Source organism: Adiantum capillus-veneris, chromosome 9, assembly GCF_014529385.1.
Source record: "Adiantum capillus-veneris isolate H3 chromosome 9, ASM1452938v2, whole genome shotgun sequence".
NCBI classification, from domain to species: domain Eukaryota; kingdom Viridiplantae; phylum Streptophyta; class Polypodiopsida; order Polypodiales; family Pteridaceae; genus Adiantum; species Adiantum capillus-veneris.
In genome coordinates this window covers 69828525-69847650 of record NC_140939.1, presented here as the reverse complement: position 1 = coordinate 69847650, position 19126 = coordinate 69828525, and the positions used below count along the sequence as shown (strand labels likewise).

The 19126-nt window shown below is 44.3% G+C and overlaps 1 pseudogene; it reads left to right on the top strand.

Moving 5' to 3' along the window:
- LOC147450643 (uncharacterized) lies at positions 1 to 677 on the top strand (annotated as a pseudogene).
- The last annotated feature ends 18449 nt before the right edge of the window (positions 678 to 19126 follow it).

The window sequence follows — 19126 nt, the reverse complement described above, 5'->3', positions numbered from 1 at the left end:
TCGTGTGGGGATGAAATGACAGGAGATGAGGATTAGTTTGTTGAGGTTGAAATGGAGGAACAGTATTTGGCCGAGAAATTGAATGCGATGTTCCCGACCGAAGGGATTATTCTTCATGACGGTGGTAATACGGATGTGGATACTTGTAGTAACTCTTATGCTTCCCGGGATGAGGAATTGATGGCTTTCAAGCCGAATGTGCTGGATGAAGATTGCTCAAATGAGAGCCACATTGATAAGTGCCCGACTGGTCCTGTTCCCCCTCTTTACGATTGTGCTTGGGGAGTGCAAGAACGCATGGGCATGTTGAATTCGGAAAAGGCTGGCATGCATCGTGTAGTCAAATTGAATGAGGAAGTCTTAGAGGAGCGTCAGGTGCGCCCTGACGACTCCCACCCCTCACATGATTGGGGAACGCAAGTGTATGCACATATGTATGGATCGAAAACCAAGGACTGGCTGGTGCCTGGTGCAGAAACAACAAGTCTGCTGGAACTGTGGGAAGATATGACTGAGCGGGATGTAAGACCAGAAATGGTGGATGCGCTTTTAGGCCATGAGACAGGGTCGTTCTCCTTGGAAGAGGGGATGCTCCCAGAGTCCGCTCAAAGACCTTGTTAACCAGGTGTGAGACAAGATGCAAGAGAAGAAGTGGGGATCTGGGTCAAGTTACCTGATCCTAATCGAAGCAAGAAAGAGCATTTGGAACCACTAGGCAAGATGCCAAACGATTATGGTACTTGGATTGAGCATGAGGCTAAGCCCTGTTCAGCCCTAGAGTTGAGGAAGGAACAGCAGAGGAACCACAAATTTTTTTTGTACTACATGTAGGGTTACGAGATCAAACAACTGATGGTCGTTAAAAGGGGGTTACAGTGGAACTCGCTTGGTCGATGCAATGCGAAGCCAGCGGGATTAGAGCTGTGTTCTGGTCTTAGTACGCGCATTGCACGGAGACATAGATTACACCTAATGGATCAGGAGGGACTGATCCAAATGCAAGCCTTAGATGGCCGTTGGATTCCCTAATGATGGGGTGAATTACAAGAGCATGCGAAATGGGTTAGGTGTGCTCAACACAAGACCAGGCGTACCAGGCGGCAAGGGACACATTTGGATGGTCAGCAATGTACCGCCACGGAGATATACCGGGCTGAGACGGGGGGCCAACGAGCAACTAAGATGTCTGGTGAGATGTGTGGGCATGACATGTGTGGTCATGAGTGGAACATCATGTCAAAACAAGTAAGGGATGATCGAGGGATTCCCCCTAAGAAAAAACACGTAGAACAAACAAGGGATGAACAGGATAGACACGAGTCGATGGGCCAACAATTGGTCACATCTCCTGGTGTGTATCAACTGGCGGGGCAACCAGGCAGCAGGTTATGCTGAATCGAAATGAGGTTAAATAGAGGAGAGCACGTAAGCCGTCTGTTGCGGGAATGCTCATGAATGATCGAGGCGATCAATCTTGGACGGAAAAGCAGCTAGAACTAAGGACAGTTGTGGATAAGAGGTGGGTACCTCCCCGATGAAACAAGTCAAGGGTGATTCAGTTATGCAAAATGGGCACACTAACAGTGTTCACGTTCTTGGTATGGTTGATACTCGGGGTGCTGGACAGTCCCAGGCAAGGCACGATAGTGAATTGCAGTATAAAGACTGCGACACGAACAAACAAAACAGACCTGCCCACGGGAGGTCCAAAAGCGCAGCGGTTTGCACTGTTACCAACCATGGATGAGTGGTGGATACCTCCTCATTACGACAGTGGTGAATGCACAAAGAGATTCAAAAGGTAGCCTTCGATACTCATCAGCCATTTGGGTATATTGGCGGGAATGATGCAATGCGAGGACAGCACAAGGACGGAGAATAGGGACAGTCAAATCTTATGTGAGGCAAATGGATTCGTTTGGCTAATTGCTTGGATTGAGTTTATGATGGTGGAGGACACTAAGTATATGCATGCACCTGGGATAGGACAATGTACACCCCATCGCGAGGAGGAGAATTACTGCTCTTTGTATGAAATAGGTGCTCTCGATGAGGACATCGAGCTTTTTTGGGGGAGGGGTGAGTGTTACGGGTCCCATTTTGTGAGCACTCTTCGGGACCCTTCACTACGTCTCGTCCCCTCGATGCTAGCATGTTTACCTATTTCGAGGCCTCGATGGCTTCGAGCCAATGAGAGGCCTCCATTGTGGGAAGGCCCTATGGTGGAAAGGGTTATTGAGAACTCGAGTAGGGCTACTGTGTGGGCACAGACCCTTGAGGTTTTAATAAGGATAGGTCATGAGGCTGGATGTGAAAGGGTACTCCAAGCGCTGAGGGGATTAAGGCCAAAAGACATGCATAATGATTCATTATCGAACCTACGGGTTCGACGCAGGCACTCAGAGCGTAGAGCCAAGAAAACTACGCCTTGGTACAGCTAGACTGTGTGCCGGGTACACAGGTCGCCCCTGCATAGGCAGGTCACAGGCACATCCCAGGGGGGAAACGTGTAGGCTGTGAGCCATCCCTCAGAGGGGGCCGCGAGCAGCAGACTTATCAGCAGGTTACGTTACAGCAGGGCTTCGCCCCCATACTATTTGACACAGGCATTTAGTGGCGCCCGCAATGGGCTGTGGCATAGAACCATTGCACTAGGAAACAGGTGGAATCATCATAACATCCAGCCGAGTCCGAGCAGGTGGAGGTTTTTGAGTGCTAAGGAAGAGCAGGTTGTTAACAGACTAAGCAGTATCTATTTGCGTACCGTCGCCTTGATTCATATCGCCCACAAGGGGCTGCGTTGTGGATGCCGCCTGGTCTCAGCTGAACCAGTGCTGCCTTTTGTTTCTTGGATTCTGAATGTATGCAGCAGGCTTTTTGATCGGGGTTGAAACTGCCCGTGGTATGTATGTCGTTGTTAGGTGCAACAAAATGAATGTTTACGCTTTGCTCAAATTGAGTGCTCCGAATTGTGCTCAAGGTTCCTTTTATTCTTATGGAAGCTAGAGCCTTCCGTTCTTAATGAGAGAATGCTATGATTACAAACCAAGTGAATGGACATTGTGTGTGCAAGTGTATGAGACTAAGAGATAGAGAGAGAAGAGAGATACGACACCAGAGACATTGTAAAACCCTCCTCTAAAGGTCCCACTCTCATCTGCGAGAGTGGTCTACTTATGCTTGCACAATCTGGTACAAATGGTATGCATGAGACTGATGCAAGTCTAGGCTTTGTTGACGACGACGACGAGGATGACGAGGCCGACACTAGGGCTGAAATCTGCAATCTTTCTTCTGCTGTCCAAAAACGCTATGGGTTGAAATCTGTTGTAGGTCCAAAAACGATGATTTTTGGGGTTGCTTCTGTGGGTCTTTGTCGCTGAAATTCTGCAGGTTTAGGGCTGAAAAACAGAGGTTCTTAAGGCTGAAAATTGAGGTCTTACCGGGCTGAGTCTGCTAGCTTTAGGGGGCTAAATCCTCATGAAAATGCCAGGTTGCTTCTGTCAAAAACGCTAGGCTGATGGTAATTAAAAACGCTAGGTAGGCTGGGGTCTTCTGCTAGCGATCCTTGTTGATGAAAAACGCTAGACACTGGAACTTGTTGGCAATGACAAGGCTGATGCAAAACGCTAGGGGATGGGAGGTATCTGCATCATGATGAGAAAGATATGTAAAACACTTTTGGCAGTCTTCGAGACCTTCAAACCAGGCCAGGCAACAGACAGTATCTTCTTCTTTCAAGATACATACAGATGTGCATACGATCTTTCTGGTCAGCCTTCTCACGAGGTGATACATGCATTGTATCAAAGGACCATGTTTTTGCCATCTTATCACCTCCTGACCTTTGAAGAAGCCTTCTACACCGGCTTCTTCACAATCACCACAGACATATTCGGCCCGACGCTACTAGCTCAACATGCGAGATACGAGTCACTTCTCAAGATGAGAGAAAGCCTACATTGAAGAGGCAGCTCAACTGCCATGTCGGGTACGACATGCACAAGGATGGGGGGAGTGTTAACAGTGGGACACACCCTATGGAGCTCGGCGGAATATTATTTTTTGTAATTATTCATTTATTGAGAAAAACCGACATTTCACCTTTGTAAATAGTGGGGCTTACAAAAGCTTCCAGATTGTATCCCATTTTTTACATTTAGATTGAGTAGATGGTTAAATTGGAACATTAGGGTTTGAGATTGGAAGGTAGTTATACCACTTTTTGACCTTAATGAAAAAACCCTTTGTCATTTTTAAAAATTTATGTCTTTGAGTGAGCGTACTGTGTACGAGAGAGAGTGAAAGTTTCATCTTGATGCTACGCGCGCACCGGTGGTCGGAATCGAGTGCGAAGAAGTGCAGCATGTTGTCCCTGACGAGAGCTACGCGCCAATACCTACATTGCAGGCGTACAGTCTGGTTTTGCGAGCTCGACCCGCGAGCTTCATCTGGTGATTCGGTGAGCATACATTATCCGTTTTTGCATTTCAACATATCCACACGTTCGCATTGAGTAGAGCTATACATTAAGCACTTTAGTTTTCGGAAACGATGACCTGCAAATTTCGGCCAGACATCCTACGTGATTTTGCACCAGGTGTTTAGGGTTGGGATTTTGGTTCACGGACCTTAGGGAGAGCGACCTGTTGGTGTTAGTAGGGTCTCCTTCAAGTTCTGTGGCGTTTCGAGAACGTTTGATGGGTATTTGGCTCTTGGAAGCGTTGTAGGAAATCTCCTCTTATGCACTCCTGAAGGCTGTAGCTTAGACATTGGGTAGAGACTTTTGTAGGAATTAGTCGAGAGTCGGTCGAGTGTAGATTGACACCCTATGCTTGCTTCCACGTGCCTGCGGGTCGAGCTTCGTCCTTAGCTGAGAAATCTTGTTAGGTGAGTTCTCGCTGTGATGACGTCCGTCGCGGCGTATCCGCCAACACTCATCATGGGAGCTCACATACATCTTGTAGAGGTTTGTAGCTTCAGCTACCCAAGTTTACGATTTAGGACCTTCAATTTGAAAAGCTTTAGGGTTAGAGAGATTCAGCTTAAAAGGCTTTAGGCTTTAGGAACCTTCAACTTGCAAAGATTTAGGGGTAAGTGAGCTTTTGCTTGCATGGTGCAAGAAGCTTGGATAGCATGAGTCGTAGACCTCATCCAAGGGTAGACTCATTCTGCTACAGCTTAACAAGCAAGACAACAATGGCCATTGGGTAACCACAACCTTTGTGCCAGGCATGTGGGTGACAATGTGGCCAAGCACAAAGGGAGCTCACAAAGTCTCTCGTCGATTCATTGGACTGAAGTCCCATCATTGGAAGGGTAGTATATTGAAGATGAAGCAGGCAGTCTATGGAAGCAAGTAAGTGAATATACAATATGACTATAAAGATTCTCAACTACGAATCAACGACATCGATCGCAAGCGCTTTTGTGCTAATTGGAAGTATCCCTAGTGTTGTTTGTAGCAAACACTATGCTTTCGCATGAAGTCTCTAATGAGGAAACTCTATTGGTTTGGTGTTTGGCTTGTGCAAATATTTTTCCATCAACATTTATGGAATGGGAGCCTTTAGAGGCACTCTCCGGAACTTTTGAGGCTCGCCACATTGAGTTTGGCTTATTGCTATATTCTAGATGCATTGTGTCGGAGCTTGAACAACGGTCCATCTTCTTCTTTGATGCAGAGTATGTAGTCCCAACAACAAGGAACGGCTACGGGACCTGGAGAACACTTAGTCCACCAACTTTGATGGACGGTGATTGGCCAACTCCTGACAGTACTTCTATTGTATTAACCAGGTGACAGATTGAAAATGAAATCTTCAATGCAATGAAGTGCATGTACAGGTCACATCGAGCAACACTAACATCTTTTATGCCTCTGCATCTTTTGTTTTTTTGTTCAAGGAAGACGATGTGCATCGCACGCCTACCATGTGGATTTCTAAGGGTGGAAAGATAATGAATTCCTTCCTTCCATCTGCTTGGGACTCAAAGATTTTTTAGCACAATGGGGATACCATAAAGTGCATGGTTGTAACAAAAAAATGATCATCTGATACCACATTGCGAAGCAGCAAATCTCCATCATATTCCCTTACCGATGTTGGACGTAGGCATGAGGGTGAATGGGAAGCACTAGATTCAGACATCATTGATATGGATCAAGTTGAAGTGCCATCAATGCTAATTGGAATATGGCAAATCTAAGGGAGTACTTGGTGCTTAGGTTTGATCTCAAGATGGACTACATGTTTGCGATCAGAAGCAACCCTCTGCGTACAATAAAGGAGAGGGTCTTTCTTTGTAAGAGCGTCCCCTTCCCTAGATGTATCCATATCAAGGAAGCAACTGTCATTGCAATGTATTACTCTCATATTAACAAAATACATTTTTGTCTAATTTTGTGATCCCAAAATGTCCAATTTTTAATTTTATAGGCGTTAAGTGACTTTAGAGTCTGGGTGGGTGGTGAAGTTATAGTGTTTCAAACTGTGGTGTTTGGATGGCAATATATGCATTATAGCCTGGGATTTTTGCGGAAGAGAACATTCAAATTTTAATCACTATTGAGTTTCTAAGTTTTATAAAAGTGTCCTATTTTTAATTGTCTCCTTTATAAGTGACTTGCAAGGCCCATTTTAAAGTCACTTTCTTGTTTTTGAGCTTTTCTCTTATTCTCCAATGCTTCCTTTCTCTATCCATACCCAAGCATGTGTCATTGTCCCTTGCACTCCACCAGTAAGAATGGCTACTCCTAATCAAGCCCTCATTGACCAACTCCTTGCGCATGATCTAGGACACATGATGGAGAAGCTTAGAATTGTGGTTTAGGTATTTATCGACATGGAGGCTACCATCGAACTGCATGCTGATGCATTTGACGTGCTTACATCCTACATGGAGACACCTATAGCAAACTAATCCATCAATATTGAAGATGAAGAAGGTTTGCGGGTGCCAGTAGATCTCCTCGATCAAAGAAGACAGTAGTTTTCGCTTCAGATTGGGTAGGGTGATCAAGGGGCTCACCAAGGAACACTACCGAGAGGAAGAGGAGGACAACCTCATAGACCTGGGCATGGAGAACATTGGCATGGGATTTATGAGGTGGGACATGGTGTTCGCTGTGATGGTGATAGAGGCAATTGAAAACAGCAAGGGAATAGGTAAAGCAAGTGACCGTAACAAGCCGTCTCCGAGGATGCTTGTAAAGGAGGTAGAGCCCAAAGAGGAGAAGATGTCTAGCCAAGAAGAGTCTTTGTTGGCCCTCCTATGTCTTCAAGGGAGCCTCCTTTGGAAGAAATTGACCAAGACCTAGAAGGGGAGGATGTCAAAGATGAGATCCTAGAGCTTCTCGCGCACACCCTGCATCCAATTATAGTGGACAGTCAAGAATTTCTCTTCCTTGACAACATTACCCACTCCCTTGAAATGCATAAGGATGAATATCTCTCTGTTCTTGCAATATATGTTGGGGTTCATGCTACAAGGAACCCCATGTAGAAGACCACTTTGTTCCCCTCATCAACACACTAGCCTTTCCAAAGGGACATAATTCCATGGACTCCCTCATGGAAACAACTCTACAAATCATTGATGAGGAAAATCATTTCAACAAGAGTGTTCCCAAGAGTAGCTTCTCTCCCCACAAGCGCCTCATGTGCTCGGAGCACATTGATCGATATAACCAACAAGAACCTCTACAAGCAAGATGATGTCACGCAAGTAAATACTTCATTCTTCTCAATTCTCATTGTTGTTTCTTAGAATCATAATCCGACGTTGTCTCCTTGCAGTCCACTTTGGAGATTTATCGGTTTGCCCAACAAAAAGGTGGATGTCAAACAGAGGGTGACTCAAAGAATGTGACCCTATGGCATTATCTTCCAAGCTTCAATGGGTCATCCACAACAAGTATATGGACTATGCATCAATGGAGATGTTCTGAGCAACTTGCAATTCTAATGTGCGAAACGAGCAATTTGCATATTAAAAATATATCTACTTTCCAGCTCACACGGACCCCGCTAGCGGCTTGATTAGAGAAATTGACCTAAGTAACCACATTCAAATCCTTCCAACACAAGCTTAAATTTCAAACAATACATTGCAATTGCCACACGTAAATATGATAACTTCATTTTCAAAATAGTTACATGATAAAGCTGGTCTAGGTTTTACGAAAGCAATCATCACCACGTAGGCAATGTGCTAAGCTCATATCTGAGGGCTTAATAGTCACACTCTTAGCATGGGCCATTCCCAAAATAGTGTCTTGAAAGAGGGATACAATGATATCCTCCACTGCTTGCTGCAATGCACCCAATGCCACTGTTTCCACCCTTGTTACACTGTCTGAGTACTCATCCCATAATCTCTTTCACGAGCCGGGAAAATGGGACCTTAGGCATGATAAGTTGTGTATCGTTCTGGTACTTTTGGATTTCATGCAACACACATGTTCGGGTCTCCAACGATGCTTCTTCTTGAGAGGTGGTGGTGGTGAGGCTGGGCAATGCGAGACCAAGGGGCATTATCGTTGTGGTACTTCTTGCACCTCTCATCACACTGGTTGGCCTCCTCTATAGTTTGTGGATGACTCTTTCTCTTGTTCACCGCCTTCCCTCTTGGTGCATGACTACTTTCACTTGCTGCTTTAGCTGGGGGTTGTCTGGCCTTCTTTGGACTCTTCTTGGGTGGGTTCTTGGGGCTCTTTCGTGTGGCCTTCTTGGCCCTTTCCTCCTTTGCTCTCATTTTTTCTTCTTCTCTTTCCCTTGTAAGGCAGCTTGCTTCTTCCATCCTTGCCCTCTATCGTTCCTCTTCTATTCTCTTCATGTTGACCAAGGACTTTTCATAGATTTCTTGAATCGTGCTATTACAAACCTTCTCTATGAGATCAACCGCTTGCTCATCCGAGAGTAGTTGTAAATCTGTGTTAGGTCTTTGGTCGCGGTCTCTGGTCGTGATGTCTCTTGTACTTTGTACTGACCTCTATTCTCAAGAACTCAGTAATCTTGTCGTGTGGGTATTGTCGCTCTTGGAGCATCTTGTAGGTCCTCTTTGCTTCTGTGAGCAAATAATTCTCCTCCTCTTCGTAAAACTCTTGCATTCTTGCCTTTTTCATATCTTGTTGAGCACGATCAAATTTGTAATGCTCTTGGCGCTCGCTCTTGGCCCGTGTTTCTTGGCTATTGGCTATTGGTTTCCTAAGTGTTGGTTTTTATCGACGGGAGGACAGAGTAGGGAGGAGAGAGAGAGAGAGAGAGAGAGAGAGAGAGAGAGAGAGAGAGAGAGAGAGATAGAGAGAGATAACTCACAAAGTTATAAAGACTTTAAAAATTCACTTTGGTATTTAGAGAGAGAGAGAGAGAGAGATAACTCACAAACTTATAAAGACTTTAAAAATTCACTTTGATATTTATAGGCCCCAACTTTTTAAGAAATTATAATTTATCATTAATATGCTCCAAAAAGTGGAGATTACAATTTTTACTGCGTGAGAAGCCACGCATGCCCTACTCTTTGCCAATTTCTCCTTCATGCCAATGCTCTCTCATGTGCTTTGACCCATGGTATCCTTGCATTCGTCAGACACATCACCACTTTCACAATATGGCGCCTAAGAGACAAGTTGGCCCATGCCCTTTGCTTCTTCCTACCGGTTAGTGCACGGTAGAACCAATTGAACATCTCGTGAAACGCATTGCTATGGATCTTGCCACCACCATGAGTGCTCTTAAAATAGGTAGCCTTTGCATGATAGTGTGACCTTACCATCCCTTAATTGCTCCATAGCATAAGGGATCCATACTCATTATGAAAGTATGGGCCGTGGGCAAACAAGATATGCATGCAAATTTTGATATGGGTTTCATCCCATGCATCGACCATTAGCTCTGTGAATTTATTAATAGACACCTTGAGTGATTGTACCTCATCTTCACTAAGGTGCAACCGCTCAAGGAGCCTCATCATCTCATGGCATGTTTCCCACACACGCTCTCTGTTCATCCCAAGTGTTGCCTCATTGCCAAGGTAGGTTGTTATATCACACACCTGCTTCCATATCTGAAAAGAAGTATGTCTTTGTGCCTCACAATAGTTTGAAAGCAAGTGTCTTGCATTTGCCCCACCCATACATATCTTATTAGGGTTATCTTGTGTGGTTGTTGGGTTTTTGCATTCCTTTGAGAGGGTTACTACATAGGAGTGAAGCCCTACCGATGACAAAGTTGTTTCAAGCGTGCGAATGCACTTCTCTTTCCATGACTCTGGCTCCATGTTCCATGCATAATTTATTGGAGCATTAGCAACTTGTCCAAACTCTACGTCTCAAATGCAAGTAACACACAGGCACTTGATAAGGGGAATTGAAAGAATGGGATGCCAATCTGGATCCTCCTCTACACGAGATAGTGGCTTGCTTTGGTCGCAAGTCATGATGCCATTGAACCACACGTGCCCCCACTTGCCTTTTGATTACCGTTCGGGCTCTTAGCCCCTGCTTGCTTGCAAAATTTTGATCTTTTGACCACTGTGCCCTTCCTCAATGCATCCTTAGGCATCTTTGCATGGCAAAAAAAAATGCATGGAAATAAAGTATTTGCACCACTCTTAGTGCCCAACATGCATTTTAGGGTCTTCAAGTCGCTACCAAGGTGCCACTCTATTTCAAAGTTGTCAATGCCAAGGACATTGAGAACTTCCCCATTGCATTGTCTATCTATTGCCTCTTGAATACCTGAACAATTGAAATAACACCTCAAATTGTCATGGTCCTCATGTGGGAGTGCCCATGCCGCTTGCCACCATATGTTCTTCTCTGATTGCACCCCATAAAAATCTAGCTTTGTCACCTCCTGCCAAGCGACTCGACCGTCTCTTCACATTCTAACCCCTTTCCCACCAGTGCCCTGCTCATTAGTGTGAGGCTTGTGCGCTCTACCCCCTGGCCTTTGACAACCTGACATTCATCTAATTTTAACACAAATATAGTTGTTTCACCTATCTCCTCTATTGTGATATCGTAATATTGGATTATAGCTCATTGCAGGGCTTCTACTTCAACGTAAACATTGTTGAACCTGTTGTAAAAAAAACTCTTTGAGGACATTGGCATGTTTCCATCCACCCGCTTATAACTGCCTAGCAAGGTTGAAACATCGTTGTTTGCGGTTTTTCTTCCCATAGCCATACTATATGGGGTTGGTAACATTAATCAAGCCATTCCCTTGTTGTGTAGATGCCCTATTATGCATGAAAAATGCTTTGTACCCCTTATCATTGATCTCGTCTTCGTGGCACACTATAAGCATGTTGCAAGGGGGAATAATATTTTGAAACTCGTTCAATAGCAGTTTTTGAAGGGATTGTTGCAATGTAGCATGTGCGGGCTCATAGATCATATTTAGAATGTCTTTCTCATCAACCACGTACCGAAGTATGGATTCTTCGACTGACTCCTCGATACTGTTGCAAGCAACCTAGAATTGCTTCCGCACATTCTCTGCAAAAAGCAAATAGAAAAGGAGTCAATCACTAAATTCTACTAACAAAGTACACTCTTATAGCCTGCAACTACCTTGTTTGGCTCACATGTCTCTTATGAGTGCCTCCAAGTTTAACAAAGAGCCCCATAGCCCTGCGCTTTTGTTGTCTTTTTGAATCCCATAGGAAGGTGAGTAAAGTGGTCAACGTGCCGTCTAAGATTTTGAGTGGAATGCCAAAGACGCATGTAATTTTCTACAACCCGATTGATGCTTTCTTTATCATTGTCAAGCTTCACCTTCTGCTCTACAAGTTGTTTCCTTAATTCCGCTAATTTGCACCATGAATTGATCCTTTGCAGTCAAGGCCGATGCCCAAATTTGTTCCTTTTCAGCTAAGCTTGCAACTTGCAGCATGTCTAGTTTTTTTTTTATCTGATTACGTGTCAAGAGCTCTTGCAAGTATAAAGTGTAAAGCCTCTATAGCCTAACAATCCGTGGTAGTCGTCACCCAAAAGGCGTAACAGCTGCATGATGTTGTGAAATGGTGGAGATGCACCTATCTAAGGATCAAGGGGGTAAATTGCTCCATCCGTCCAAAGGTCAATGTCTTTCCTCCCTTGCAATCGTAGCATGTCCATCGAAATAGACCCATTGTCTCAATTTCTTCGCAAAGTATAATACTCCTGCTCCAATTGACATGTAATTTGAACTTTGAAGGCTTGTTGGTAATGTCTCGCATAGCCATTGTAGCTGGAGATAGAGATGGAGATAAAGATGGGAATGGAGATGGAGGTGCAGGTGCAACTGGAGATGAGATGGAGGTAGAGGTGGAGCTGAAGATGGAGGTGGAGGTGGAGGTGGAGGTGGAGATTCCAATGGAGATGGAGATGGATCTTGCAAGGATGTGCAGGTCTGCAACAATGCACAGTAGAGAGAGAAAGAGCTATGGCATTAGGAAAAATATGAACCCTCTAGGGACCCTTTGGGATTAAGGTTAATTAGAGGCCAACCAATGAGAAGAGGGTGGTGGACACACTCTATGCCCTCAAAAATGTAGGGGGACAAAGTAGTTTTACACTTCTTAAATGGGCTCTTACCTAGTAAGAAGGTGGGGTGGGTTGGGGGGGGGGGGGGGGGGGGGGGGGGGGGGGGGCATATGGAACCTCCAACTTCCCTCCTTTTTTAACCGGTTTTGAAAAAATCCCAAAAATTTGAAATTTTTCAAAATTTTCAAAACTCAAATTTCATTTTCTTAAAACCCCCCTAAAACTATTTTATGGTCAAAAAAGCATTTTTTGGCCTCAAAAAGTCAAAACGTGCACCCAAAAACCTTAAAATTCAAAAAAAATTTAAAACTTTTCAAAAATCTTTTTTTGCTATCCAGAGCTCCCCCAAAAGTAGTTCTTAGGCAAAAAGTAATTTTCTCTCTCTAAAACCCCTTTTCCAACCCCTCCTTGGTTGCAACCATCACACTCATCCTCTACTCCAACACTCTCTCTCTCTCTACACCATCTCCATTGCTGCAAGGAAGCTCCTCTCTCCTCCTCTACCACCTTCCATTGCCACACCAAGCAAGGGTTATCCACCTTCTCCTCCCATTGCCACAAGGGTTAACCACCTTCTCATATCACTTTATCCCACCTACATTGTAGCAACAAGCAAGGTCCTTCTCCTCCTCCTAGTTTTCTTTGCTCAACCATGGTCAACTCTACTTCGCAAAGGCGGCCAAAGGATGAGGTCACAGCACTTGCATGCCACCACACTAGAGGTGTAGATGATGAGTGGGTGCCACAAGAGTTCACCAAAGGTACTTGGGTATACATGCAACCATCTGCTATTGGCCCTCATCGTGTGCAAAATCGTGCAAACTTGGATCTTCATTGGAAATGAAAGCTCCTTGGCTTCAAGAACCGCAAAGACAAGGGGACCGTAGCCATTGTGTAACATGTTTTCTCAATGTCAACCATGCATTTGCAACAACCACCTCGATTTCCAACACATTGTAAGTACATGTTTTGAGAATACAAAGATAGGTGTGAAATCACAGTGTAATGTTATTATGGATTCATACTTAAGATTTGTCATGCGTTTATAGTCATATTTCCATCCACGTTGGTAGAGGAGTAGCCACTACATAGTCTCTCCGGCACATTCAATGCTATACATGCGGATATTGGACAATAATGTTCCCACATCTTTGCTCAACCAAACTAGTTCAAAGAAGGATTTTCTTCTATTCTCACTCCTATATTGTCCCTACTTCTACACAAGCGTTTGGAACACTTGAACCCATCAAAGTAACTTCCTTATTAAGTATGGAGTGGCCGGTACGCCAGATTTGTGGTCGGTAGCATCTTTCAAGCAAAAGATGATAATGGATGTCCAAACTTCTTTGAAATACTCGAAAGCTTCTACGTCTGTAGGCTTGAGTTGGTGTTTGCCTATTCATTGTTTTGTGCACATTTTTAAAGAGTTTGGATTTGTGGAGACTACCACAATGCTTGTATGTAAAGATGCGCATTACAAGGAATTAGGAAGGCTTTTAGAAGAGGGTTGGGATTTTGTGGAGGGCATGCACAACGGGGACTGGTACCATTGTAAGGTTGGAGCTTCACGTATTGGAATGCGCTATTTGAAATCCCGCACCTCCTTGTACATACGATTTCACTATGATCGTTGGATGTGCAAGCTTGGAGTGTGGACTCCCTTACAGAGTGTAGACGGCGCTATTGCAAGCTTTGACATTGCAGTGAAGATGCCCAACAATGCTTTGGAGGCAGTCCAAGTGAACAAGCATTGGACTCTCAGTAATGTTCGAGAACATTTAGTTATTATGGGTTTTGAGGCTCTTCAACAAGCACAATTTCGTTTACAAGGTCACAATGTAAGAATCCTTCCACCACATTTTCAATACATCATGGTTTGTCGATCATTGGATGCTTATTGTAATGAAGAAGAGAATGGAAGACAAATTGAGGGTCGAGGAGGACTGGGGGATGGATGGAACTATGCTATCGATCTTATAACTTTGTAACTCTTGCAATTTTCAAACTGATCCCCAATGTAATCAACATGATTTGCTTCAGCAAATCATGCCTTTGAATATAATTTTTTGCATTGGGAGAAGAAATCATTTTTTGGTGAAAGTGCCTTTTTTTATTTCTTAAAAAAAGAGTCCATTATAAAAGAGGGGCCACCTAACTCATTCACTATTTTCACTTTTGCAACTCTTGAGCTCCTCCACTCTCTATCTACACCCCAGGCTAGACATGGAAGCTTCCGTAGCCGCTGCATCTGCAGCCATATCCACCCCTTTGTCACGCTTCATCCTCTTCCTCGAGGACACCAAATACAAAGGGAAGTTGGACCTCCACACCTTTTTTACTCGTCTCCCTGACCTTGACGCCACAGTTGCCCTTCGCATGGATGCATTTGCCAAGATTTTTGCGTTCATGGAGGAGCACATCATAAAATATTCTATATCTATCCCCCCACATGATGCAGGGATCTGGGTGCCTTGCGATCTTTTGCGCTATATACACAAAGGTGATCGCCCATTCTCCAAGCGGTCGCAACGATTCCAAGAAATTGCAACCGATGCAGTCCATTACTTGGACGAGCAAGCCCCAGGGGTGTCAGCGCTCAAGAAGCGCAAGTTGGGGGTGGAGTACCTTTCTCGGCTCGCAACATTTATCTTCTTGGTGAGCGAGGAACCTGATTTGGAGGAGCTCCGCTTACCACACCTTCAGGTTGGGTCCTTTATCAAGGACACCAAGGAGCAGCAGGTTATCCCCATGAACCCTGCAGCGGAAGGAAAGGCACACCGGCTCGAGTACCCTAGGGGTCTTGAGGAAGTGGTTGAGAAATCCATAGTTGCGGCTGGCCCTAGTGACACTCTAGTGCCACTTCTACCACTGACGGATGTGGCTATCCCAGAGGTAGAAATCAGCCGCTTCTCCTCAGTGGTAGTGGACGGGGAGAAGTATGTGTTTCTGCATGATTTGGAGAAAGCATTTGGCCTGCGCATGGATGAATGCTTGAGCGTTCTATGCAACAGCACCAAATGTCCCTTAGACAATACGCCAGATGACCTAGAAAGCAAGCTCTTGCCAGATGGGGACTCTGTTGCTGACACTATTGCAGTTGTATGTGCGGAGGTCCTGGAAGTAGAGCAGTTGCACGTGGCTGATGAAGAATTCCAAGCCACGCAAGCCAAGGTTGAGGCTGCTAGGATGCCTATGACATTATGCAACCTCCCATCTGATGATCCAAAGCTCGTATCTGTGGTGCATGGAAGCATTGACTTGGATACAAAGGGCAACAGGGAGGAGGAGGACAAGGAGCAGGAGGTAAACTGTATCCTAATTTTCATGTTACTATTTTATCCTTCATTGTCTTTTTTCTCAACCTTCATCGGTTTATGACAGGATGTCGTGGAGGTTGATGATTTTGCTGCAAGGACGGGTGGCAAGCGGACAGGCTTTGGACCTCAAGCTTCCCTTACGCATTACCTAGGACAACTCCCCCCTGGCGATGTGGCCATTATCCATAATGAATTTACTCCCCAAGCCCATTTTATGACTTGGTCGTTAAAAGCTTTGAGCAAGTTTTTGTGTTTGAGCACCATTGCTCAAACTGCGCATCAAGTGTTCCTAGTGCGTAGATCCCTTGTATGCTCAGCGTTTGGCACTGGCTTTCGTGGTAAAGTGCTTGCCCAGATAGGGATATATGCTTCCATTGGCTCAACTGACCCAAAGGCCATAGCGCAGTCCCTCTTGACTGGGGCGTTGCCTTACGCGCAAAATAGGCACCAGGAAATGGTCAAAAAAATTATGAACTCCTCAGATACATGATGTAAAATCACCGTTGGAAGTAATAAAAAATATTTGAAATTGTCTCTCTATCTTGAAAATTCTTTTGAATGTGATTTGTCAATCTTGAAAATTGTTTCAAGTGGTGATATGAAAATTGTTTTGATTGGTGACTTTGTAATTTCAAGTTCTGTATATAATTTCAGCCAATTTCAGTAAATTGAGGTATTTTATGTTCCCTAGGGGGTAGATAAGCCTACCAAGGGCCAAAAAAAGCCTGGCCACAAGGGCGCACAAATGGCCCATCCATCAGTTTTGGATGGGCCATTTGCGCGCCCTTGTGGCCAGGCTTTTTTTTGCCCCTGGTAGGCTTATCTACCCCCTAGGATACTTACAAAGCACAAATTTATTGAAATGAATTGGTTTTGCATCATTAATTTAGATGCACCCTTTTTATGGCAATTCCAGCATATGTTCACACTCAAGGACACTAGAAAAGGTGAAATCAATTATGAAATGAAGTTTCCAGCACACTATCACCTGTTTTAGCTCTACCTAGTACACCCCTGCACCAAAAAGTCCAATTACATTGGACATTTGAAAAATCCAAATTAATGTTGCATAGACACTTGGTTTCACAATATGTTATTTTTTTTTATATCTTATAGGGAATTCAAAGCTTGAAATGGCCAAAAAAGGGTGTCCACAAGGATCCATGTAAAATAATGTTGCAAAACCAATAATATTCGCTTGGTTTGGAGAAGGGCCTTGTTCATTAGAGTGACACTTAGCCTCTCTAACCTTCGGCCTTTCACTATTTGACACTCATCGAGTTTCAGCACAAAAGCGACTTCTGTGCCAAGCACTACAAAATAAATAGTGCTAAGACCTTAAACTTCAGAGTCTATGATAAGAATAATACCAAAGAAAAAAGTAAAGTGTGTCACCTTCTTCAGGTAACTCGTAAAATCTAAGCATGGCTTCTTGAAGCCTTCTAAGATCCACGAAAATATTGTTCCACATTGTGTAAGGAAAGCCCTTCTCCGAAGGTCTTATGGATTGTTTCTCACCTTTTCCCCTTGTCTTTGTTGCGCACGAAGCATAAAGGGAAGTTGGCATTGTGTCCTCAATGTGTAGGTATGTCCCAATGCGGGAGAACACATCTTCGTTTGTGGCCTTCTTTGCGAGCTTGACCTTGTGAGGAATGGAAAATAGGTTTTCCACAATGCCATGTTCTTTGAGGGCATCCTTTAGGAGTTGGAAAATAGCCTGATAGGCTTTGGTGTTGATTCCAGCCTCATCACACAAGCTTGTTGAACGCCATCATCACTAACCACATTTCTTAATCTACGCATAAGGTCCTTGGAGACTGCATCCTTAATGTACTTACCTCCAGGTGATTGTAAGATAGAAATCACGTCCTGAGTATTGAGACAACTAGTGAGAAGGTTGACTCGATCATCTTGGCTTGTTCCACCGCATGCCTCCTGGATGAAGTTTCTAGCAACAAATAAACTTAAATGTTAGAAAATAGTGTAAAGTAAGAATGCATCATGCAAGTAAAGACCAAATCACCTTGTGGCTGTAACTCGTCGTTTGCGTGCTCCTCCCGAATGTGCAAGAGTTTCAATGGATGAATATGTGTGTTTGCGTTCCCTTGCACCAAGGGGTGTTTCTTTCAAGTATGTGATGGTGTTGGTAAGCTTCTGGATGTGGGACTCCTTTTCTTGCATTTGTTGTTCAAGAGTTTTAACTACTCTCTCCGAAGCGGCAACACTCTCTTGTAATGTCGTCGTCTTGAGGTGAAGAGCTTGATATTCGTGCATCCACATATGCAAAGAAGCACCTGCACCCATACACAACCGTTTGCAATAGCCTAACAAACCTGCTTCTCCCCTCCCAAGAAATTGAAGAAATGTGGAAAGGCTATTAAACGGTGGATGGAAGCGGCTTATAGGATCGTAAGGGTAAAAATGGCCATCCACCCAAATGTCAACATTGGTCTCACAAGCGGTCCGACGTTCCTGTGATGACCTTTGATCACCCTCACTAGTGGTCTTCGGTGCAAATGCCGTGGATAAGCGAATATGTATGATTTTAGTGTGTGGAGTACGTGGTGGTGGAAGCAAACCATTTGTGATGTCCGTGAGCACCATGGAAGCTGTTGCATGAGGAAGCAAATGATGAAAAGATAGAGGGGGAAGGGTAGAGAGGTTGAGGAAGATGGAAGGAGAGAAGGAGGGAGGGGGGAGAGAGAGAGAGATTGGGGAGGAGGAGGAAGGTAGGGGCAGGGAGGGAGAGGAGAGGGAGAGGGAGAGAGGAGGGAGGAGGGAGGAGGAGGAGAGAAGAAAATGTTTATTACTTTTTGGAGGAAAAGATTTTTGAAAAAATGGACTTTCTAAGCTTGTGGGTTAAAAAATGGGTCAAAAAATGATTTTTGGATATGTATATATGTTGGGAGGGAGTTTTAAGTAAAAAACAAGTAAAAATGATATTTTTTTTTTAAGTCAAATTTTGACTCTTTGTAACCCACGTTTTTGCTGATGTGGACACACCCCTATGCTTCCTTCACTTTTAAAAAAAGCTAGAGAGAGAAAGTAACCCTTTAGGTCCACATCCTACATTTGTCTTTAAAAAAGGCTAGAAAAGCCTACTCAAAACTACCTTCTTCAATACCCTTGCCTCCTAAACCCCACACAAAATTAGCCTTAATCCCTAAAAATTAGGATTCCTTACAAGGCCCATGCAAGGTTCATATTTCTCCTAATGGTGAGCTATTACGAGCGAGAGAGAGAGAGAGAGAGAGAGAGAGAGAGAGAGAGA